This window comes from Jaculus jaculus, chromosome 19 (assembly GCF_020740685.1).
Source record: "Jaculus jaculus isolate mJacJac1 chromosome 19, mJacJac1.mat.Y.cur, whole genome shotgun sequence".
NCBI lineage: Eukaryota > Metazoa > Chordata > Mammalia > Rodentia > Dipodidae > Jaculus > Jaculus jaculus.
The window spans coordinates 38,706,576-38,731,673 of NC_059120.1; the positions used below are offsets into that span (position 1 = coordinate 38,706,576).

General features: G+C 40.1%; 1 pseudogene; it reads right to left on the reverse strand.

The window, feature by feature from the left end:
• Positions 1-366: 366 nt before the first annotated feature.
• Positions 367-1,115, reverse strand: LOC101615966 (annotated as a pseudogene).
• Positions 1,116-25,098: the final 23,983 nt, after the last annotated feature.

Genomic DNA, 25,098 nt, shown 5'->3' on the forward strand with positions numbered 1-25,098 from the left:
ATGTAACAAAATGATGGCAAAATATAAACAGCAGACTATTGAGAAAGGGGGAAATACAATAGCAGTAAGACCAGTTGAGTTGGGGATGGGTAAACACACAAATGTTCTAGGCATAAAGACACATATTGAGCATTAGATTTGGCTTTAGAGGCGATCAGTTCTCAGAATGAAGGGAAGCAGTTATATAATGGTCATCCGCAGAAACAATATTCCAATTTTAATTTGTAAAATAAGTTTACATGTAATCTTGTATAGGTGGCATGAAGTGTTAGGATGTTCAGGATCCTATAGAAAAGTAGAGTTGCTGTCTGTGAGCATAACATAAATGTAGACCTTAATTAAGGCATTTCTGTTTTTTTTTTTCCCCACAGGCAGATTTAATTTTGTTAGTAAAAGTCACAAGTAGGAAAAGGCTCATTGGCTAACTTTGAATGGTGTGCTTTTAAAAATGTCTCTATTAATACATTAACAAGGAACAAACCCCAAGCATTTGTGTTTGCTTCCAACCGTGAGTCTTCCAGCAGGAGTTGGTAAAAACAACAGGGTATCAAATAAAACCTAGGAAAACTCAGTCAGTTCTACCCATCTGTCTGGCTCGTTTTTTTCTGGTCACCTTGAATTTGATTACCAGTTAGCTGAGGACAACGTGTTGGTCAAAGACAGACTTGCGCTGTTCTTGAACTTGAAGCTTCCAGCGCTGCTGCGCGTACTCGACCTTGTTCAGGACGTTGGCCCGACTGCGGGAGCGGGCCAGCACATCGTGGGCATTTGCAAAAGGCTGGTGATCCCCGACGTCGTCATCGCTCTGTATCAACTGTGAGTGTCCGAAGAGGCGCCTCTTCAGTATGGGCTCGACGAGGGTGAGATACACCATGTACAGAAGCAGAAGGCCCAAAATGGACAGATAAATGATGATGGTAACCAATCTTTTTGAGAGATGTTTTTATCATAAATATGCCCAGGATTTTCTTTATAGGGAGGACAGATACATTTGCATCTGACATCCTCAAAATTCTTGGCGGCGGCGGCACCAGCAGCAGCACGGAGAGTGCCAGGCCCGGCAGGCTGCGGCCCGAGCCCAGCCGACCGACGCGGCGGTGCCACGGGCTCGCCATGCCGGCGCGGAGCCACAGACCTGCTCCCGGCTCGGGCTCCTCCGCCTGTCCCAAGGCATTTCTGTTTTTGAGGGGGGCCGGTTTCAAGGTAGGGTCTCACTCTGGTTCAGGCTGACCTGGAATTCACTATGTAGTCTCAGGGTGGCCTCAAACTTATGGCGATCCTCCTACCTCTGCCTCCCGAGTGCTGGGATTAAAGGTTTGTGCCACCACACCCGGCAAGGCATTTCTTTTTTAAAATATATTTTTGAAAATTTATTTGCAAGCAGAGAGAGAATGAATGAGCACATCAGGGCCTCTAGCTACTGCTAATGAATTCCAGATGCATGTACCATCATGCGCATCTCTCTTACGTGGATAATGGGGAATTGATCCCTGGTCCTTAAGTGTTGCAAACAAGTGCCTTAACTGCTGAGCCATCTCTCCAGCCCAATTAAGGCATTTCCTTAAAGACTCAAGGTAGCATCATTCTTCATCATCCAGTTAAATACAGGAACTTCTAGATATGTAAATTGCATGCTTTCACAGATAATTTTTCACCTAGCACTTTTCTCATCTCAGTTCTTCACAGGATTGAAGATAGAATTGAATTTTTGTTTTGTTTTGTTTTGATTTGGTTTTTCAAGGTAGGGTTTCACTCTAGCTCAGGCTGACCTGGAATTTGCTATATAATCTTAGGGTAGCCTTGAACTCACAGCAATCCTCCTACCTCTGCCTCTCAAGTACTGGGATTAAAGGCGTGCAACACCATACCCGGCTGGAAATGAATTTTTTTTAGCAAGAGTCTGACCTTTTTTTTTTTTTTAAATGCAAAACATTACTGTTTATTTTTAAAATTAAAATTAAAGACTTGATTAAAAATTTTCATAATCTCCTCCTACAACTCTTTTCCCCCACCATTGAAACCCCGCTTTTTTTTTATGATTCCCTCTTTTTATTTATTTATTTATTTTTTTTATTAACAATTCCCATAATTATAGACAATATCCCATGGTAATTCCCTTCCTCCCCCTACTTTCCCCTTTGAAACTCCACTCTCCATCATATCCCTTCCCCCTCTCAATCAGTCGTTTTCTTTTGATGTCATGATCTTTTCCTCCTGTTATAATGGTCTTGTGTAGGTAGTGCCAGGCACTGTGAAGTCATGGATATCCAGGCTATTTTGTGTCTGGAGGAGCACATTTTAATGAGTCCTACCCTTCCATTGGCTCTTATATTCTTTCTGCCACATCTTATGCAATGGACCCTGAGACATGAAAGGTGTGATAGAGATACTTCAGTGCTGAGCACTCCTCTGTCACTTCTCAGCACCATGGTGCCTTCTGAGTTATTCCAAGGTCACTGCCATATGAAAAGAGAAGGTTGTCTAACCAAAAGTGAGAGTAGCATTAATATATGGGTCTGAACATTAAGAGAAGTGCTTTTATTGGGCAGTTTGGTGAGCATAGTATATACATTTAGCCAGACAGCAGCAGATGTTACACCCCTAGGGCTCATGACTACCCCTGCTGTAGGTTTTCAGTATCAGGGATGTATTCCTTCTGGTGGAGTAGGCCTCCAGTCCAATTAGAGGGCAGTTAGTTTCCACCATAACAGACATGCCACTGTTGCACCCATTGGCTCATTTAGCCTGGCTGGCCAAATTTAAGGCTGCAGTGTCCACTGCTGAATATTTTCACTGGTGATTTTTCTCTCTCCCATTGAACTGCATGCACTGTGGATTTTTTCCAGCTTTCTGTCAGATGGCCTACATGGAGGAGATTTTCAGCTCAGCTCCAATAGGATTTCTCAGTGACCTTGCAGCCCAAGGATGTGGTCTTCAGCAGTAGGGTTTTACCATCTATTTCTGGTGGGAAACTAAGGGCCTCAGCAATGGCCTGTAATGTTTTGGGAGTATCAGGGACCTCCCTGGCCAAAAACTCACAGGAAGGTATCCCATCCCTGGCACTGAAAATTTTTTAGTAAAAATCTATGGCTCCTGAGTGTTCCAGTGTCCAAAAAAGTAGGTTTCCATGTGAGTTATTTATATCCTCTTAGATTTTGATTAGCCCTCCCTCCACCTTTCCTTTCTTCAATCTCTTCTCGTAACCTCACTTAGGCCTTTTCAGCCCCATTAATCTGTTCTTCTATTTACATATATACAATACCATCCTATTAACTTCCCCCCTCACTTTCTATTCCATTTATATTTCTTTTCTAGCTTCCTGGCCTCTGCAACTGAGTTTTATTCCTACTCACATAAAGTCCAATCATTTGTAACTAGGGTCCACATATCAGAGAGAACATGTGATGTTTGGCTTTCTGGGCATGGGTTATCTCACTAAGTATAATCCTTTCCAGATCCATCCATTTTCTTGCAAATTTCATAACTTTATTTTTCTTCACCACTGAGTAGAACTCCATTGTGTAAATGTGCCATAGCTTTATTATCTACTCATCGGTTGAGGGACATCAAGGCTGGTTCCATTTCCTAGCTATTGTGAATTACGGCAATAAACATGGTTGAGCAAGTATTTCTAAGGTTGTGAGACAAGTCCTTAGCATATATACCTAGGAGTGTTATAGCTGGGTCACATGGTAGATCTATTTTCAGCTGTCTCAGGAACCTCCACACTGATTTCCACAATGGCTGGATCAGATTGCATTCCCATCAACCGTATAGAAGGGTTCCTCTTTTTCCACATCTTTGCCAGCATTTATGGTCATTTGTTTTCATGATGGTAGCCAATCTGACAGAAGTGAGATGGAATCTCAGCATAGTTTTAATCTGCATTTCACTGATGACTAGGGATGTAGAACATTATTTTTTAGATGTTTATATGCCATCCGTATTTCTTCTTTTGAGAACTCTATTTAGTTCCATAGCCCATTTTTTAATTGGGTTGTTTGATTTCTCATTATTTAATTTTTTGAGTTCTTTGTATATCCTAGATACTAATCCTCTGTCACATGTATATCTGGCAAATATTTTCTCCCATTATGTAGGTTGCCTCTGTTCTATTCACAGTGTCCTTTGCTCTGTAAATTTCATGAGGTCCCAGTGGTTGATTTGTTGTTTTATTTCCTGAGTAATTGGGGTTATATTCAGAGTCTTTTCCAATACCACTATGTGAAGGGTTTCCCTACTTTTTTTTCAGAGTTTCAGGTCTGATATTAAGGTCTTTGATCCATTTGGATTTAATTCTTGTGTATGGAGAGAGAGAAGGATCTATTTTCATCCTTCTCCAGATACATATCCAGTTTTCCCAGAACCATTTGCTGAAGAGGTTGTCTTTTCTCCAATGAGTATTGTTGGCATTTATGTCAAATATCAGGTGGTTATAGCTACCTGGGCTTACATCTGGGACCTCTATTCTGTTCCATTGATCTACATGTCTGTTTTTGTGCCAGTACCATGCTGTTTTTGTTACTATGGCTGTGTAGTATAGGTTAAAATGAGGTATGGTGATACCACCAGCCTTATTTTTGTGCTCAAAATTGTTTTAGATATTTGAGATTTTTTTTGTGCTTCCAAATGAATTTTTGGATTGTTTTTTTTCTATGTCCATAAAGAATGCCATAGGAAGCCGGGCGTGGTGGCGCACGCCTTTAATCCCAGCACTCGGGAGGCAGAGGTAGGAGGATCGCTGTGAGTTCAAGGCCACCCTGAGACTACATAGTGAATTCCAGGTCAGCCTGGGCTAGAGTGAGACCCTACCTCAAAAAACAAAACAAAACAAAAAAAAATCAAAAAAAGAAGAATGCCATTGGAATTTTGATGGAGATTACATTAAATGTGCAGATTGCTTTTGGTAAGATTACTGTTTTCACAATAATTGATTGTTCTGATCCAAGAACAAAGGATGTCTTTCCATTTCCTAGAATCTTCTGCAATTTTGGTCTTAAGTGTTTTAAAGTTTTCATTGTAGAGATCCTTTACTTCCTTGGTTAGGATTATTCCAAGGTACTTTATTTTCTTTGATGTAATTGTGAATGGGAGTGATTCTCTGATTTCATCCTCTGTGTTTTTGTTGTTAGCATATAGGAAGGCTACTGATTTCTATGTATTTATTTTGTATCCTGCTACATGGCTGTAGGTGTTTATCAGTTCTAATAGTTTGCTGGTAGAGTCTTTAGGGTTCTTTATGTATAGAATCATGTCATCTGCAAATAATGATAACTTGATCTCTTCCCTTCCAATTTGTATCCATTTTATGAATATCTCTTGCCTTATTGCTATAGCTAAGACTTCCAGTACTATATTAAATAAAAGTGGGGACAGTGGACACCCTTGTCTTGTTCCTGAATTTAGTGGAAAAGCTTCAAATTTTTCCTCATTTAGTATTATGTTGGCTGCAGGTTTGTCATAAGTAGCCTTTATTATGTTGAGATATGTTCCTTCTTGGTATTGATTTGTAGTTTTATCCCACTGTGATCAGATAGAGTATAATGAGTTATTTCAATTTTTCTTTATTTGTTAAGATTTGCTTGTGTTCTAATATATGGTCCATTTTAGAGAATGTTCCATCTGCTGCTGAAAAGAATGTGTATTCTGCAGCATTTGGATGCAATGTCCTATAGATATCTGTTAGGTCAATTTGTTCTATGACCTCATTTAATATAGCTGCATCTCTTTATTGAAAAAAATTGTTTATTTTTATTTATTTGAGAGCAACAGACAGAGAAAGACATAGAGAGAGAGAGAATGGGTGTGCCAGGGCCTCCAGGCACTGCAATGAACTCCAGATGCATGTGCCACCTTGTGCATCTGGCTAATGTGATTCCTGGGGAATTGAACCTTGAACTGGGGTTCTCAGGCTTCACAGACAAGGTCTTAACTGCTAAGCCATCTCTGCAGCCCTCTCTGTTTATTTTTTTGCCAGGATGACCTATTAATAGATGAGAGTGGAGTGTTGAAGTCACTCACTACATCTGTGTTTGGTGTTAATCTGTGACCTTAGTTCTAATAGCATTTGTTTGATGAAGTTGAGAGCCCCCATGTTAGGTGCATATATATTTAGGATTATAATGTCCTCCTGTTGGAGTGTTCCTTTAATCAATATAAAGTGACCTTCCTTATCTTTCCCAACTAATGTTGACCTGATGTCTAACCTATCAGATATTAGGATAGTGACCCCTGCTTGTTCTTTAGGCCCATTTGCTTGAAACACCGTTTTCGAACCTTTTACCCTAAGATAGTGTCCATCCTTTCTAGAAAGGTGAGTTTCTTGGAGGCAATAGATTGAAGGATCCTGCTTTTTTTTTAAAAAAATTATTTTTTATTTATTTTTATTTATTTAGTAGAGAAAGGGGAAGAGAGAGAGAGAATGCCAGGGCATCTAGCCACTGCAAGATGTATGTGTCACCATATGCATCTAGCTTATGTGGGACCTGAAGAGTTGAACGGGGTCCTTAGGCTTCACAGGCAAGTGCCTTAACCAAGGATCCTGCTTTTTTTTTTTTTTTTTTTTTAATTTTTATTAACATTTTCCATGATTATAAAATATATCCCATGGTAATTCCCACCCTCCCCACCCCCACACTTTCCCGTTTGAAATTCCATTCTCAATCATATTACCTCCCCATTACAATCATTGTAATTACATATATACAATATCAACCTATTAAGTATCCTCCTCCCTTCCTTTCTCCACCCTTTATGTCTCCTTTTCAACTTACTGGCCTCTGCTACTAAGTATTTTCATTCTCACACAGAAGCCCAGTCATCTGTAGCTAGGATCCCCATATGAGGGAGAACATGTGGCGCTTGGCTTTCTGGGCCTGGGTTACCTGACTTAGTATAATACTTTCCAGGTCCATCCATTTTTCTGCAAATTTCATAACTTCATTTTTCTTTACCGCTGAGTAGAACTCCATTGTATAAATGTACCACATCTTCATTATCCACTCATCTGTTGAGGGACATCTAGGCTGGTTCCATTTCCCAGCTATTATAAATTGAGCAGCAATAAACATGGTTGAGCATGTACTTCTAAGGAAATGAGATGAGTCCTTTGGATATATGCCTAGGAGTGCTATAGCTGGGTCATATGGTAGATCAATCTCTAGCTGCTTTAGGAACCTCCACACTGTTTTCCACAATGGCTGGACCAGATTGCATTCCCACCAGCAGTGCAGAAGGGTTCCTTTTTTTCCACATCCCCGCCAACATTTATGATCATTTGTTTTCATGATGGTGGCCAATCTGACAGGAGTGAGATGGAATCTCAATGTAGTTTTAATCTGCATTTCCCTGATGACTAGTGACGTAGAACATTTTTTTAGGTGCTTATATGCCATTCGTATTTCTTCCTTTGAGAACTCTCTATTTAGCTCCTTAGCCCATTTTTTGATTGGCCTGTTTGATTCCTTATTAGTTAACTTTTTGAGTTCTTTGTATATCCTAGATATTAATCCTTTATCAGATATATAGCTGGCGAAGATTTTTTCCCATTCTGTAGGTTGCCTCTTTGCTTTTTTCACTGTGTCCTTTGCGGTGCAAAATCTTTGTAATTTCATTAGGTCCCAGGGGTTAATCTGTGGTTTTATTGCCTGAGCAATTGGGGTTGTATTTAGAAAGTCTTTGCCAAGACCAATATGTTGGAGGGTTTCCCCTACTTTTTCCTCTAGCAGTTTCAAAGTTTCCGGTCTGATGTTAAGGTCTTTAATCCATTTGGACTTAATTCTTGTGCATGGCGAGAGAGAAGAATCTATTTTCATCCTTCTGCAGATATTTATCCAGTTTTCAAAACACCATTTGCTGAAGAGGCTGTCTCTTCTCCAATGAGTATTTTTGGCATTTTTATCGAATATCAGGTGGCTATAGCTACTTGGGCTTACATCTGGGTCCTCTATTCTGTTCCACTGATCTACATGTCTGTTTTTGTGCCAGTACCATGCTGTTTTTGTTACTATGGCTCTGTAGTATAGGTTAAAATCAGGTATGGTGATACCACCAGCCTCTTTTTTGTTGCTCAGTATTATTTTAGATATTCGAGGTTTTTTATGATTCCAAATGAATTTTTGGATTGTTTTTTCTATTTCCATGAAGAAAGCCTTTGGAATTTTGATAGGGATTGCATTAAATGTGTAGATTGCTTTAGGTAAGATTGCCATTTTCACGATATTGATTCTTCCAAGCCAGGAACAAGGGATGTTTCTCCACTTTCTAGTGTCTTCTGCAATTTCTCGCTTGAGTGTCTTAAAGTTCTCATTGTATAGATTCTTTACTTCCTTAGTTAGGTTTATTCCAAGGTATTTTATTTTTTTTGATGCAATTGTGAATGGGAGTGATTCTCTGATTTCATCCTCTGTGTGTTTGTTGTTAGCATATATGAAGGCTACTGATTTCTGTGTATTTATTTTGTATCCTGCTAAATTGCTGTAGGTTTTGATTAGCTCTAACAGCTTGCTAGTAGAGTCTTTAGGGTCCTTTATGTATAGAATCATGTCATCTGCAAATAGTGATGACTTGATTTCTTCCTTTCCAATTTGTATTCCTTTTATGTGTGTCTCTTGCCTTATTGCTATGGCTAAGACTTCCAAAACTATATTAAATAGAAGTGGAGACAGTGGGCACCCTTGTCTTGTTCCTGATTTTAGTGGAAAAGCTTCCAGTTTTTCCCTATTTAGTAATATGTTGGCTGTAGGCTTGTCATAAATAGCCTTTATTATATTGAGATATGTTCCTTCTATTCCCAGTCTCTGTAGGACTTTTATCATGAAGGGATGTTGGATTTTGTCAAATGCTTTCTCTGCATCTAATGAGATGATCATGTGATTTTTGTCCTTCAACCCATTTATGTAATGTATTACATTTATAGATTTGCATATGTTGAACCATCCCTGCATCTCTGGGATAAAGCCTACTTGGTCAGGGTGAATGATCTTTTTGATATACTCTTGTATTCTGTTTGCCAATATTTTGTTGAGAATTTTTGCATCTATGTTCATGAGGGAGATTGGTCTGTAATTTTCTTTTTTTGTTCTATCTTTGCCTGGTTTTGGTATCAGGGTGATGCTGGCCTCATAGAAGGAGTTTGGTAGGATTCCTTCTTTTTCTATTTCCTGGAAAAGCTTAAGAAGCAATGGTGTTAGCTCTTCCTTAAAAGTCTGGTAAAATTCAGCAGTGAATCCATCCGGGCCTGGGCTTTTTTTAGTTGGGAGATTATTGATAACTGCTCGGATCTCCATGTTTGTTATAGGTCTATTTAAGTGATTAATCTCATTTTGATTTAATTTAGGTAGGTCATATAGATCAAGGAAATCATCCATTTCTTTCAGATTTTCATACTTTGTGGAGTATATGCTTTTATAGTATGTCCCTATAATTTTTTGAATTTCTCTGGAATCTGTTGTGATGTTACCTTGTTCATCTCTGATTTTATTAATTTGTGTCTCTTCTCTCTTTCTTTTGGTCAGATTTGCTAAGGGTTTATCAATCTTGTTTATCCTTTCAAAGAACCAACTCTTTGTTTCATTAATTCTTTGGATTGTTCTTTTTGTTTCTATTTCATTAATTTCTGCCCTAATCTTTATTATTTCTTCCCGTCTACTACTTTTTGGTTTGCCTTGTTCTTCTTTTTCCAAGGCTTTAAGGCGAAGCATTAGGTCGTTTACTTGCGACCTTTCTAATTTCTTAATATAGGCACTTAAGGCTATAAATTTACCTCTTAGAACTGCCTTCATTGTGTCCCAGAGATTTTGGTATGTTGTGTTCTCATTATCATTTGACTCTATAAATTTTTTGATTTCCTTTTTGATTTCTTCATTGACCCAGTCATCATTTAGTAGTGTATTGTTTAGCTTCCATGATTTTGTGTATGCTCTATAGCCTTTCTTGCTACTGATTTGTAGTTTAATTCCATTGTGGTCAGATAGAATGCAAGGAATTATTTCAATTTTCCTGAATTTGTTAAGATTTGCTTTGTGTCCTAATATATGGTCTATTTTAGAGAATGTTCCATGTGCTGCTGAAAAGAATGTATATTCTGCAGCCTTTGGATGAAATGTCCTGTATATATCTGTTAGGTCCATATCTTCTATGACCTCATTTAGTCCAGATGCCTCTCTGTTTATTCTTTCCCTGGATGACCTGTCAATTGATGAGAGTGGGGTGTTAAAGTCACCCACCACCACCGTGTTTGGTGTTATCTGTGACCTTAGTTCTAATAGTGTTTGTTTGACGAATTTGGGAGCCCCCATGTTAGGTGCATATATGTTTAGGATTGTAATGTCCTCCTGTTGGAGTGTGCCCTTAATCAATATAAAGTGACCTTCCTTATCTTTCTTGACTAACGTCGGACTAAAGTCCACCCTGTCTGATATTAGGATAGCAACCCCTGCTTGTTTTCTAGGCCCATTTGCTTGAAACACCGTCTTCCAACCTTTCACCCTAAGATAATGTCTATCCTTTGTAGAAAGGTGAGTTTCTTGAAGACAACAAATTGTAGGATCCTGCTTTTTAACCCAGTCTGCAAATCTATGTCTTTTCGTTGGGGCATTGAGACCGTTGATATTAAGAGATATTATTGAAAGGTGTGTATTTATGTTTGCCATTTGTGTGTGTGTGTGTGTGTTACTTGTTCTACCTGTGCTCTCTTCTGTTAACTGGTATTTGAGTATGGCTGGTTTTTTCTAGGTTCCTTATATGTGTGCTTTTCCTTTTGTTCAGCATGGAGGATTCTATCAAGTATTTTCTGTAGAGCTGGTTTTGTCTTCAGATATTCCTTTAACCTGCTTTTGTCATGGAATGTCTTTATTTCTCCATCTATTTGGATGGATAACTTTGCAGGATAAAGTAACCTTGGTTGACAGTTGTTATCTTTCAGAACTTGGAATATATCACTCCAGGCCCTTCTGGCTTTAAAAGTTTGTGTTGAATAATCTGCTGTAATCCTGATGGGCTTGCTTTTGTAGGTAACTTGATTTTTCTCTCTAACTGCTTTCAATATTTTTTCTTTGGTTTGTGTGTTTGGAAGTTTGAGTATAATGTGGCGAGGAGAGTTTCTTTCTGGGTTTTGTCTGGCTGGGGTTCTAAAGGCTTCCTGTATCTGTATTGGCACCTCTTTCCCAATTTGGGGAAAATTTTCCTCTATGATTTTGTTGAAGATGCCTACTATGCCTCTGGAGTGGAATTCTTCTCCTTCTACTATGCCCTGAATTCTTATATTGGATCTTTTCATAGTGTCCCGAATATCTTGAAATTCCCACTCATACTTTTCTATAAGTTTGTCTTTCTCTTTGTTGGACTGCATTAGGTCTGCCACCTGATCTTCTAGCTTAGATATTCTGTCCTCTCCCTCATCCATCCTACTGGTGAGATTTTCTACAGAGTTTTTTATTTCATTAACTGTGTTCTTCATTGCTAGTAATCCTGACTGGTTTTTCTTTATTATTTCTATTTCTCTATTTATGTCTTGTATTGCCTTCTTTATTTCATTAAATTGGTGTCCTGCCTTTTCTTTGATTCCTTTGATTTCCTCTTTGATTTCCTCTTTGATTTCTTCTTTGATTGTTTTCATGTGTTCTTTGACCTCTTTGAACATATTTATAATTATTCTTTTGAACTCTTTCTCAGGCATTTCCTCTAACTCTTTCTCACTGGAGGACATTTCTGATGCATTAATACTTTTAGGTGGATTTATATCGTCTTGCTTTTTAGTGTTTCTTGTGTTATAATGTATATATTTTTGCATCTTGGATTAAGTTAATGCTTGGATTTTCTAGCTAGCTGTGTATTCTTAGCTGTATCAATTGATTTGGTGTAATATATTTTCAGGGTAGGACCTTAAGGTATTAGGTGTGGCTCTTAAGACTCTCAGAGTATCTACAAAGATGTTCTTAGGGGTTGAGTTTCCCTGCTATAGGAGTATTCAAGCAGGCTGAGTGGAATAATATACTGGTAGATTCTAAAATTTAGCTAAACACTGTACCCATTCCATCAAAAACAGCCCCGAGTATGTATGCAAGAGTAGTTATTATAATGACCAGATCCTCTATCAACAAAGAGGTTTAGATTTCTGGTCTGTTGAGGTATCCAAGTCAGCTTGTGACCAGGTGAGACCCTTCCCTGGTGCAATCCCAGTTACCTTGGGTGATTGTGGTCTCAGTCAAGTTGCTGCCTGGGTCGTCGGGCTGCTGTTCTGATTTCTGGAGCTGGGCACTTGCTTTTCCTACGGGGCAAACTGAGCCGCTGCCGCCGCCTCTGCAGCTGTTGTAGGTGCCACCCCCGGAGCCCCCACCGCTGCTGAAGCTGCCGTTGCCGTGTCCACCGCTGCTGCTCACCCCGAAGCCGCTGCTGCGGGATCTGTCACCGCTGCCGCTCCTGAGTCCACTGCTGCTGGGGCCACTGGTACCGGTGCTGGAGCCGCTGAAGTTGCTGCCAAATTCTGCTCCTGCTTGGGTCCCGCCGTCAGCCCAAGTTGGCGTGGCCGGGTCCCGGGCCGCTGCTGTGTTCGCTGGAGCTGGGTTCAGGCGGCAGGGGAGGGGAGGGAGCCGCGGCTGTTCTGGTTGTATCGTTTCTCCACGTGTGCTTTTACCTCGCGGTCTGCTCCTCCCTCCGTTGCTCGCTGCCGCTCTCCCCTCACGTTTCCCGAGTTGCGGAGAGCGCGGCGTGAGGGGAAAATCCCGCACCTGGCTTGTCCTGCGGCTCGAGCCGAGAGTCCGGCGGTTTTCTGCCGCTCCGCGGTTGCGGCGGGTAGCTGAGCCGCCCCGGAGCCGCTTTTCCCGCCTGTGCAGGCTCTGGATGCTCTATAACTCTTCCACTTCTCCGCTGCCGCCTCAACTTCCTATACACCTCACTTTTTAGTAAAAGTGTGTATTTTGCTGAGTTTTTTTTGGTCTTTCCCCCCCCAGGCTGTTTTGGCATGGTACCTACGCCGCCATCTTAACCGGAAGTCCTGCTTTTTTTTTTTTTAAAAATTATTTATTTATTTATTTGAGAGCGACAGACACAGAGAGAAAGACAGATAGAGGGAGAGAGAGAGAATGGGCGCGCCAGGGCTTCCAGCCACTGCAAACGAACTCCAGACGCGTGCGCCCCCTTGTGCATCTGGCTAACGTGGGACCTGGGGAACCGAGCCTCAAACCGGGGTCCTTAGGCTTCACAGGCAAGTGCTTAACCGCTAAGCCATCTCTCCAGCCCAGGATCCTGCTTTTTAACCCAGTCTGCAAACCTATGTCTTTTGGTTGGATATTGAGGTTATTGATATTAAGAGACATTATTGAAATATGTGTATTTATTTTTGCCATTTTTTTTGTAGTTCCTCAGGTTTACCTTTGTTCTCTTGTATTAACTAGTATTTGAGTATGGTCTGTTTTTTCCAGGTTCCTTATATGTGTGCTTTTCTTTCTCTTCAGCATGTAGGATCCTTTCAAGCATTTTCTCTCTTTCTTTTTTGTTTTGGTTTTTCTTGGTAGGGTCTCACTCTGGTCCAGGCTGACCTGGAATTAACTCAGGGTGGCCTTGAACTCATGGTGATCCTCCTACCTCTGCCTCCCCGAGTGCTGGGATTAAAGGCGTGCGCCACCATGCCCGGCTCAAGCATTTTCTTTTTTTTTTCTTTCTTTTTTTTTTTTTTAGGATTTCCAATACAGTATTTTTACTGTAGGCAAGTATGAAAATGCCAATATAAGTCCATTTGGTATTTTTATAAAGAATAAACCATCTATTATTTTGACAAAAGCTTGCCTCCTTCAATGATAGTAAAACTCCCAGCACAAACAGATTATAATGTCATTGTACCTTCATATACAAACACAATTATGTTACACGCTCTAATGATTTCAAAAAATACATTTGGTATTATACAAAAGTGATATATTTTTGTGAAGATTAAAATTTCAAACTAAGATGTAAAGTTGGGCTATAGATGGTTAAGATACTTGCCTCCAAAGCCTAAGGACCCATGTTCGACTCCAGATCCTACATAAGCCAGATACACAAAGATGAGGCAAGCACAAGGTCACACATTCCACTAGGTGGTAAAAGTGTCTGGAGTTTGATTTTAGTGGCTGAGGCCCTGGCACACAAATTTTCCCAACCCCTTCTCATTGCTTATCTCTAAAAAAATTAAAATAAAAATAATTTTTAAAAGAATGTAAAGTTGCCCAAGCAAAACCACTTCTACTATTAAAAATGTTTTCCCTTGGGGCTGGAAAGATGGCTTAGTGGCTAAGCACTTGCCTGTGAAGCCTAAGGATCTTGGTTTGAGGCTCGATTCCCAGGACCCAAGTAAGCCAGATGCACAAAATGGAACATTCATCTGGAGTTTGTTTGCAGTGGCTGGAGGCCTTGGCTTACCCATTCTCTCACTATCTGCCTCTTTCTCTGCCTGTCACTCTCAAATAAATAAGTAAAAATAAACAAAATAACTCTCAAAAGTGCTTCCCTTAGATACTATGAAGATGTATGACCTTTTGTTGCACATAAATAATGCTTTCAATAATACATTTAAAAAAACATTTGTAAATATCATATTTGCCTAAGAAATGCCTATTAACCAAATGTGATTCATAAGGAGGATTTACTTAAGTTGAATTATGTTTCCTTTAACTACTAAACAAAAAAATTTGCCACCAATAGCAAAAACAGACAATCCTTGGTATTATATAGAAAATTACAAGTAGATCAATATACAGTTTTGGAAAAGGGTATATACTAAACTTTTAATTTGAAATCTGATAGTGTTAAGTCATGAATATAAAACTTGCTTTGTCAAATTAATTTGTCTGTTGGAAAAAGTAGAAATCACCTCTTTCAAGCATTTTCTTTAGAGCTGGTTTTGTTTTCAAATATTCCTTTAGCCTGCTTTTGTTGTGGAATGTCCGTATTTCTCCATCTATTTGAATTAGCTTTGCAGGATAAAGTAACCTTGGTTGACAGTTATTTTTCAGAACTTAGAAAATATTATTCCAAGTGCTTTTGGCTTTTAAAGTTTGTGTTGAGTAATCTGCTGTGATCCTGATGGGCTTGCCTTTGTATGTGACTTAATTTTTTCCTCTAACTGCTTTCAATATATTTTCTTTGGTTTGTATGTTTGGTAGTTTAATTATAATATGTCAAGGAGCGATTCTTTCCAGGCTTTGTCTGTTTTGTGTTCTAAAGGCTTCCTGTACCTGTATTAGCATCTCTTTCCCAATTTGGGAGATGTTTTCTTCTATGATTTTGTTGAAGATGCCTACTATGCCTTTGGAGTGAAATTCTTCTCCTGAATGATTTTTTTTTTGTTTGTTTGTTTGTTTGTTTTTTTGAGGTAGGGTGTCACTCTAGCCCAGGCTGACCTGGAATTCACTATGGAGTCGCAGGGTGGCCTCAAACTCAGCGATCCTTCTACCTCTGCCTCTCAAGTGCTGGGATTAAAGGTGTGCGCAACCACGCCTGGCTTGTACCCTGAATTCTTATGTTTGATCTTTTCATAGTGTCCCAAATATCTTGAAATCCACATTCATACCTTTCTGTTAGTTTGTCTTTCTCTTGTTGGACTGTATTAGATATGCCACCTGGTCTTCTAGTTTAGATATTCTGTTATCTCCTTCATCCATTCTACTGGTCAGGTTTTCTACAGAGGTTTGTGTTGTTGTTGTTGTTTTTCTTTACTTTTCAAGGTAGAGTCTTACTCTAGCCCAGGCTGACCTGGAATTCACCATGTAGTCTCAGGGTGGTCTTGAACGTGATCACATCTATCCTTCTACCTCAGCCTCCCAAGTGTTGGGATTAAAGGTATATACCACCACACCCAGTTTTCTGGGTTGGTTTTTTTTTTTTTTTTTTTTGCTATTGTTTGTTTGTTTTTGTTTTTTCAAGGTAGGGTTTCACTCTGGTCCAGACCAACCTGGAATTCACTATGTAGTCTCAGGGTGGCTTGAACTCTCAGAGATTCTCCTACCACTGCCTCCCAAGAGCTGGGATTAAAGGTATGTGCCACCACGCCTGTCTTCTACAGAGTATTTTTATTTTCCTGACTGTGTTCTTCATTGCTAATATTTCTGACTGGTTTTTCTTTATTTCTTTCTTTTTAATTTTTTTCTATTTTATTTATTTATTTGAGAGGGACAGAGAGAGAGAGAATGAGGCTGATAGAGAGAGAGAGAGAATGGGTACACCAGGGTCTCCAGCCACTGCAAACGAACTACAGACATGTGCGCCCCCTTGTGTATCTGGCTAACGTGGGTCCTGGGGAATCGAGCCTCAAACCAGGGTCCTTAGGCTTCACAGGCAAGTGCTTAACTGCTAAGCCATCTCTCCAGCCCATATTTCTATTTATTTATTCATGTCTTGTATTGATCTCCTTATTTTATTAAATTAGTTTCCTGTGTCTTCTTTGATTCCTTTGATTTCCTCTTTGAGTCCTTTCAGCATATATATAATCATTCTTTTGAAATCCTTCTCAGGCATTTCCTCTAAATCAGTCTCATTGGAGGTCATATCTGCTGCATTAATACTTAAAAAAAAATTATTTATTTATTTTTGGTTTTTTGAGGTAGGGTTTCACTCTAACTCAGGCTGACCTGGAATTCACTATGTAGTCTCAGGGTGGACTCAAACTCTCGATGATCCTCCTACCTTGCCTCTTGAGTGCTGGGACTGAAGACATGTGCCACCTCGCCCGGCTTTAGTTTTAGTATATTTATTTTCTTTATTTGAGAAAGAGAGAAAGAGAATGGGCATGCCAGGGCCTCCAGTCACTGCAAACGAACTCCAGATACATGCGCCCCCTTGTGCATCTGGCTTCTGTCGGTCTTGGAGAATGAAACTGGTATCCTTTGGCTTTGCAGGCAAACGCCTCAACCGCTAAGCCATCTCTAGCCCTATTTTTATTTATTTGAGAGAGATTGGGAGAGAATGGGCACACCAGGGCCTTCAACTGTTGCAACCAAACTCCAGATGCATGTGCCACCCTGTACATCTGGCTTTAATTAATGAATTGAACCATGGTCCTTTGGCTTTGCAGGCAAGTACATTAACCTCTAAGCCATTTCTCCAGCCTGCATTAATACTTTTTGGTGGATTTATATTATCTTTATTTTTTGTGTTTCTTGTATTATAATGTAAAGATTTTTGCATCTTAGGTTAATTTAATGCTTGGGCTTTCTAATTATCTGTAGTATTATCAGATGTATCAATCAATCTGATGTTATGTATCTTCAGGGTAGTAGCTTTAGGTGCTAGGTGTGGCTCTTAAGATTCTCATAGTAATCACAAAAGTTACCCCAGGTTTGCTTGCTATGAGAGTACTCAACATTCAATGAAAATCAGCACAGAGTATTTATGCAAGAGTAGGTATTATGACAAACAGATCCTCTAACAAAGTCACAGTCCCTAAGGATATGTGTTGTCCCACACCCTTAATTCTTTCAACAAGGGGCTAAGATTTCTGGTCTGCAGAGGATTCCAGGGTCAGCTTGTGACCGAGTGAGACCCTTCCCCAACAAATGACAGAAGAGGAAACAAAGGCACTGTAAATCAGGAAGCAACAAATGACAAGCCTAAAATATAGTTTATTTAAGAATGGCAAATCTGGGACTGGAGAGAAGGCTTAGCAGTTAAGGCAGTTGCCTGCAAAGCCAAAGGACCTTAGTTTGATTCCCCAATACCCATATAAGAGATGCACAAGGTGGCGCATGCATCTGGAGTTTGTTTGCAGTGGCTGGAAGACCTGGTGTGTTCATTCTCTCTCTTTCTCTCTCTCTGTCTCTGCCGCTTTCCTGTCTCTCAAAAAAAAAAAAAAAAGAATTGCAAATCTGGCTGGGTGTGGTGGCATGCACCTTTAATCTCAGCACTTGGGAGGCAGAGGTAGGATCGTCGAGGGTTTGAGGCCACCCTAAGACTACAATAGTGAATTCCAGGTCAGCCTGAGCTAGAATGAGAGCCTACCTCGAAAAATCAAAGGGGGAAAAAAAAAAAAAAAGAATGGCAAATCCGGGCTGGAGAGATGGCTTAGCGGTTAAGCGCTTGCCTGTGAAGCCTAAGGACCCCGGTTCAAGGCTCAGTTCCCCAGGTCCCACGTTAGCCAGATGCACAAGGGGGCGCACGCGTCTGGAGTTCGTTTGCAGAGGCTGGAAGCCCTGGCGCGCCCATTCTCTCTCTCCCTGTATCTGTCTTTCTCTCTGTCACTCTCAAATAAATAAATAAATAAAATTAAAAAATGTTTTAAGAATGGCAAATCCAACCACCCATCAGATTTAACATATAATTTACCCTGAAATAGAAGGTGTAATGAACACTTCTGATGCAGGCATATATACCAGTCTTATTTGGCGGGTACTGACCTGGCGTAATCTCAGTTACCTTTTGGGATGGCTTTGGTCTCAACTATGCTGTGCGCCTGCTTTGGGTCCCTCTTTGTTGCACAGTGGGCTCAGGTCGGCTGGCTGGGTCGGTGGGTCGCTGTTCTGATCGCCTGTGCCGGGTGCTGTGTAGTAGGTGAGCCCCCTTCCCCAGACCTCTGGTGCTTGCTGGTGCTTGCGCTGGTGGTGGGGGAAGGGAGGTGTGGATGGTGGCTGAAGTTCTCCCATTGGTCCTCGTGATCCTCTTCCTCACTAGCCACTCCTCTGGTCCCTGCTATCCTCCCACATTTCTTGAGTTTGCAAGGAGGCTGGTGTGAGTGGAAAATCCCTTCACCTGGCTATTCCTGCAGCTCAGGCTGAGCGGACCTGGTGCTGCTGCTGTTGGTGCTGCTTCTATGGCCTCTAGACTCTCTGAATCTCTCCTATTTCTCTGCTATGTGTGATAATTTCTTATACACCTGCCCTTTTTAGTAGAAAGTGTATTTTGCCTTTTTTTTTAATTTTTATTTTTTGTTTTTGGCTTTTTCACCCCTATAGGCTGCTTTGGCGTGGTTCCTATGCCATCATCTTAACTAGAAGTCCTGTTTTATTTTTTATTTATTACAGAGAATGAGGCAGAGAGATAATGGGCACTTCAGGGCCTCCAGCCACTGCAAATGAACTCCAGACACATGTGCCCTCTTGTGCATCTGGCTTATGTTGGTCCTAGGGAGTTGAACCTGGGTCCTTTGGTTTTGTGGGCAACTACCATAACCACTAAGCAATCTCTCCAGCCCAAGAGCCTTATCTTTGAGAGTTGTTTATTTTATTTTTTTTTAGAATTAAAAAAAAATTTTATTAGCATTTTCCATGATTATAAAAAATCCCATGTTAATTCCCCCCCACTTTCTCCTTTGAAATTCCATTCTCCATCATATTACCTCCCCATAACAATCATTGTACTTACATATATACAATATCAACCTATTAAGTACCCTCCTCCCTTCCTTTCTCTTCCCTCTATGTCTCCTTTTTAACTTACTGGCTTCTGCTACTGAGTATTTTCATTCTCACGCATAAGCCCAGTCGTCTGTAGCTAGGATCCACATATGAGAGAGAACATGTGGCACTTGGCTTTCTGGGCCTGGGTTACCTCACTTAGTATAATCCTTTCCAGATCCATCCATTTTTCTGCAAATTTCATAACTTCATTTTTCTTTACCACTGAGTAGAACTCCATTGTATAAATGTGCCACATCTTCATTATCCACTCATCAGTTGAGGGACAACTAGGCTGGTTCCATTTCCCAGCTATTATAAATTGAGCAGCAATAAACATGGTTGAGCACGTACTTCTAAGGAAATGAGATGAGTCCTTAGGATATATGCCTAGGAGTGCTATAGCTGGGTCGTATGGTAGATCAATCTTTAGCTGTTTTAGGAAACTCCACACTGATTTCCACAATGGCTGGACCAGATTGCATTCCCACCAGCAGTGCAGAAGGGTTCCTCTTTTTCCACATCCCCGCCAACATTTATGATCATTTGTTTTCATGATGGTGGCCAATCTGACAGGAGTGAGATGGAATCTCAATGTAGTTTTAATCTGCATTTCCCTGATGACTAGTGACGTAGAACTTTTTTTTAGATGCTTATATGCCATTCGTATTTCTTCCTTTGAGAATGCTCTATTTAGCTCCATAGCCCATTTTTTGATTGGCTTGTTTGATTCCTTATTATTTAACTTTTTGAGTTCTTTGTATATTCTAGATATTAATCTTGAGAGTTGTTTATTAATGGAGCTTCCCCACTTGCACAACTTCTAAGGACAGTGGAAGTCTTACTTTTCTTCTGTCTATATAGTCCATGCCATATATTACTAAGTCAATACGGAATGAATAGCTGAAGTAATTAGACTGATAACATTTTAAGATTGATGTTTAAATAATGCTTTACTATACTGTATCAACTGTACCAAAAAATAGTGGAATTTTGGTCAGGCCAGGATTTCTTAAAGTTGGCAATATTGACATTTAATGAGAAATATTCTTTGTTTTGGGGAGATTTCCTGTGCACTGTTAGGATTATTATCAGCATCTGTTTCCTCCACTCAATGGATGCCATTGTACACTCCAGTTGTGATAACTAAGAATGTCGATACAGCCAGGTGTGGTGGCACACGCCTTTAATCCCAGCCCTTGGGAGGCAGAGGTAGGAGAATCACCGTGAGTTCGAGACTGCCCTGAGACTACATAGTGAGTTCCAGGTCAGCCTGGGCTACAGTGAGACTCTACCTTGAAAAACCAAAAAAACTAAATAAATAAATTTTAAAAAATTGCCAGGCGTAGTGGCACACTCCTTCAATTCCAGCACTCGGAAGGTACAGGTAACAGGATCGCCATGAGTTCAAGGCCACCCTGAGACTATAGTGAGTTCCAGCCTGAGCTAGAGTGAGACCTTACCTTGAAAAAACAAACAAACAAAAAAATGTTGATACATTCCCAAAGGACCACAGACAGGAGGCAAACATTGCCCTTATTTGAGCATCACTGATCTAGGCTATCCCCAGGAGCTGGAAATACTGAAAAGTAGAAAATTGCTTTTCAATATTTTTATTCAGTTAAAGCATGAAAGTTGAGTTAGATATTAAAAAAAATTGAAAGGGCTAGAGGGATGGCATAGTGGTCAAGGCACTTGCCTGCAAAGCCTAAGGGCCCAGGTTCAATTACCCAGTACCCATGTAAGCCAGATATACAAAGTGGCACATGTATCTGGAGTTCATTTGCGGTAGCCAGAGACCCTGGAGCACCCATTCTCCTCTCTACTTGCCCCCCCGCTCTGATAAAGTATCTAACCCCCACACCCAAAATTTGCTTTTGCAAAGTGTACTTATATAATTATTTCACTTCATTATTTTGATTTATTTTATTTTTTTTGAGACAGGCTGTATGTAGTCCTGATTGGCATGGAAATTGCTATATAACCCAGGCTGTTCTTGACCTGGAATTCACTATGTAGTCACAGGGACGCCTCAAACTCATAGCGATCCTGCTACCTCTGGCTCCTGAGTGCTGGGATTAAAGGTGTGCACCACCATGCCCAGCTTATTTTTTATTTTTTTTTAAATTTGTTTGCTTATTTATTTTAAATGTTTTATTTATTTGACAGAGATAGAGGGAAAGGGAGGAGAGAGAGAAAATGGGCATGCCATGGCCTCCAGCCACTTCAGACGAACTCCAGACGCATGTGCCCCCTTGTACATCTGGCTAATGTGGGTCCTGGGGAATAGAACCTCATTCCTTTGGCTTTGCAGGCAAACACCTTAAACTCTAAGCCATTCCTCCCGCCCAAATTTGTTTATTTTGCAAGCAGAGTGAGATAGACAGAATAGGCACCACTGTGTATTTGGCTTTTCGTGGGTACTGGGGAATCAAACTCAGGTCTTTAGGTTTTGCAGGTCTTCTCTCTACCTGTCTGTCTCTCTCTACTTGAAAATAAAATAAATAAAAATAGTTTTTGAAAAGAGCCAAGGAGTACAATTCCTGGATTATATAAGTATGTTTAGTTTTGTAAGAAATAACCAAACTGTTTTCCCAAGTGGCTGTACCATTTCCCATTCCCACCAGCAATGAATGAGAGTTTTTGTTGCTCCACATCCTCACTAGCATTTGGTGATGTCAAGGTTCTGCATTTTGGCTGCTCTAATATGTGTATGTTAATTACGTCTGTTGACACCGCTCAAGACACAGCTCTCACCTCAAAGGCAATAAGAGATAGTTTGTTCGGGAGCCAAATATGAATGACCATGGCCTGGGAACCCCAAATTCCATGTTTCAATGTGTTAATAACTTCATGAAGGTTTTATAGTTATAGAACAAAAGAAAGTTATAAATCAAGGCACTTTTCAAATACATTGGCTGACCATCAGATAGGCAGGTTACAGCAAAGCAAGGAAGTCTCCAACATAGGCCTTAGAAATTATTTTATGACATTCTTAGCCCTTGGGTTGGTGGAAGCTGGGGTCTGTTTTTGTATTTCCAAAAGGATCACACCTGATCAACTGCTAGTCACCAGGATGTTAGTTCAGACACAGAGGTGGGCAGTAAATGGCTATCAAGGGGTGAAAGGTAGCCCAAGGTAATTTGGCTGTGACTTGCAACATTTCTATCTCTCTGTGATCACAGGAGCTTTATCAGTATTAGTCAGTTTAGCAGATAGAGCTGCTTTCTGGGAACTTTAGTTCACAATTCCCCCTGTTGGCCAAGCATCACATTTTGTGCATGCATAGGCCAAACATAACTTAACATGTCCCAAGTAGCTAGGAAGGCTCATTCCTAGGATCTAGGACAGAGGAGGCTGAGTAGTAGGCAGGAAAAACATCTTCAGGAGAGAGGAGTTGTTAAAACCATTAAGGAAGACAGACTTGGATCATGTTAAATCTATTAGCCGTTTTGATCCAGTTATACTTAATTTTTTTTTGTTTGTCCTCTGTGTCTGATATAGCATGTCCGCCTGACATATAATAGGAAATGCTATATTTAAAGTTAAATATAGGGCTGGAGAGATGGCTTAGCGGTTAAGCACTTGCCTGTGAAGTCTAAGGATTATGGTTTGAGGCTCGATTCCCCAGGACCCACATTAGCCTATTGCATAATGGGGTGCACGTATCTGGAGTTCGTTTGCAGTGGCTGGAGGCCCTGGCGTGCCCATTCTCTCTCTCTCTCTCTCTATCTGTTGCTCTCAAATAGATAAATAAAAATAAACAACAATAAAGCTAAATATAATGAAGAATAAATCTGTCCTAACAAACTCAAGGCAGCTGTGGTGATTTGATTCAGGTGTTTCCCATAAACTTAAGTGTTTTGAAGGCTAGGTTCCCAGCTGATACAGATTTCGGAATTAAAGCTTCCTGGAGGCAGTGTATTGTTGGAAGCGGCCTTATGGGTGTTATAGCTAGCTTCCCCTTGCCAGTGTTTGGCACACTCTCCTGTTGCTATTGCCCACCTTATGTTGGCCAGGGGGTGATGTCCACACTCTGCTCATGCCATGGTTTTCCCTGCCATCATGGAGCTTCCCCTCGAGTCTGTAAGCCACAATAAACCTTCCCCAAAGCTATTCTTGGTCTGGTGATTTCTAACAACAGTGCGAACCTGACTGCAACAGCAATAGATGAGAGAAGTAGACATTTTAACCAACTAGACACTATATATTCAAAATTAGGGGCTGGAGAGATGGCTTAGCGGTTAAGGCATTTGCCTGCAAAGCCAAAGGATCCCGGTTTGATTCTCCAAGATCTACGTAAGCCAAATGCACAAGGTAGCACATGCATCTGAAGTTTGTTTGCAGTGGCTGGAGGCCCTGGTATGCCCATTCTTTCCCCATTCTTTCTCTTACTCTTGCCTCTTTCTCTCTCCCAAATAAATAAATAAATAAATAAATAAATAAATAAATAAATAAATAAATAAAATATTTAAAAAAATTAAAATTAGATTGGCCATATGTTCCCCCTGTGTTTGTAGTTATTTGTATTTTATGAAATACTTTATTTGATTTGAAGTTTATCATGTTTAAAATAATTTATCTTTTAATTCTAACTTTTCTTTTGGTCAGCTTGGTGATTTTTTTTTTTTTTTTTTCGAGGTAGGGTCTCACTCTGTTCCAGGCTGACCTGGAATTCACTATGTAGTCTCAGGTTGGCCTTGAACTCACAGTGATCCTCCTACCTCTGCCTCTCAAGTGCTGGGATTAATGGTGTGCACCACCATGCCCAGCTTGGTCAGCTTGTTTTTATGTCAATGAACCTTTGTAAAGTGGCTAGCTCTAATTTTAGGAGAAATTAGTTTTTAACATACAAATTATTGTAATTGTTTTGTTTTTTGTAAAATTTGTTTGAAAGGAAATAATCAAAATGTATGCATCTGCTGAGTGTGTCACAAACCTTTAATCCCCATACTTGGTAGGCAGAGGTAGGAGGATCACTGTGAGTTCAAAACCACCCTGAGAATACATAGTGAAGTCGTGAATTCCAGGTCAGCTTGGGCTAAAGTGAGACCCTACCTTGAAAAAACAAATAACAACAACAACAAAATCTATGCATCCAATGATAAACTCCATAGCCTAAAGTTTGGATTCCAATGAATATTACATTACCCAAACAAGTAGCACTTAAGGTTTCATGAACATTTTGTAAATCTAAAGATAACATTTTTACAGGTTTGAAGAAGCTAAAAGTACTTAAGGTTAATAATATATACTTACTATAAACCTTTAATAGACCATCACATTCATACACACTTTTAGTTGGTATACCAAAAATATATTAAAAGCAAAAATAATAATAATGCAAAATTGAAGTGGCCACAAGTTTTTATATATCTGGAACTTTTAAGTTGTCACTTTTTGGACAACACATACACAAAAAAACATATAAGTGATAATGGACAAATATTATAATGGGGAAATTGGGGTTCTGGGTGCTTCCTGGAACCCCAAGCCCTGAGTTCATATCTGCAAACTAACCAAAGAATGGACAATTCCAGATTCAAGAGAAATATTTTTAAAATACCATATGTTATTCATATTTTAAATATTTTATTTTTATTTATTTATTTGAGAAAGGGAAAGAGAGAGAGAGAGAGAATGGCATGCCAGGGCTTCCAGCCACTACAAAAGAATTCCAGAGGCATGCACCACCTTTTGCATCTGGCTTACGTGGATACTGGGGAACCGAACAGAG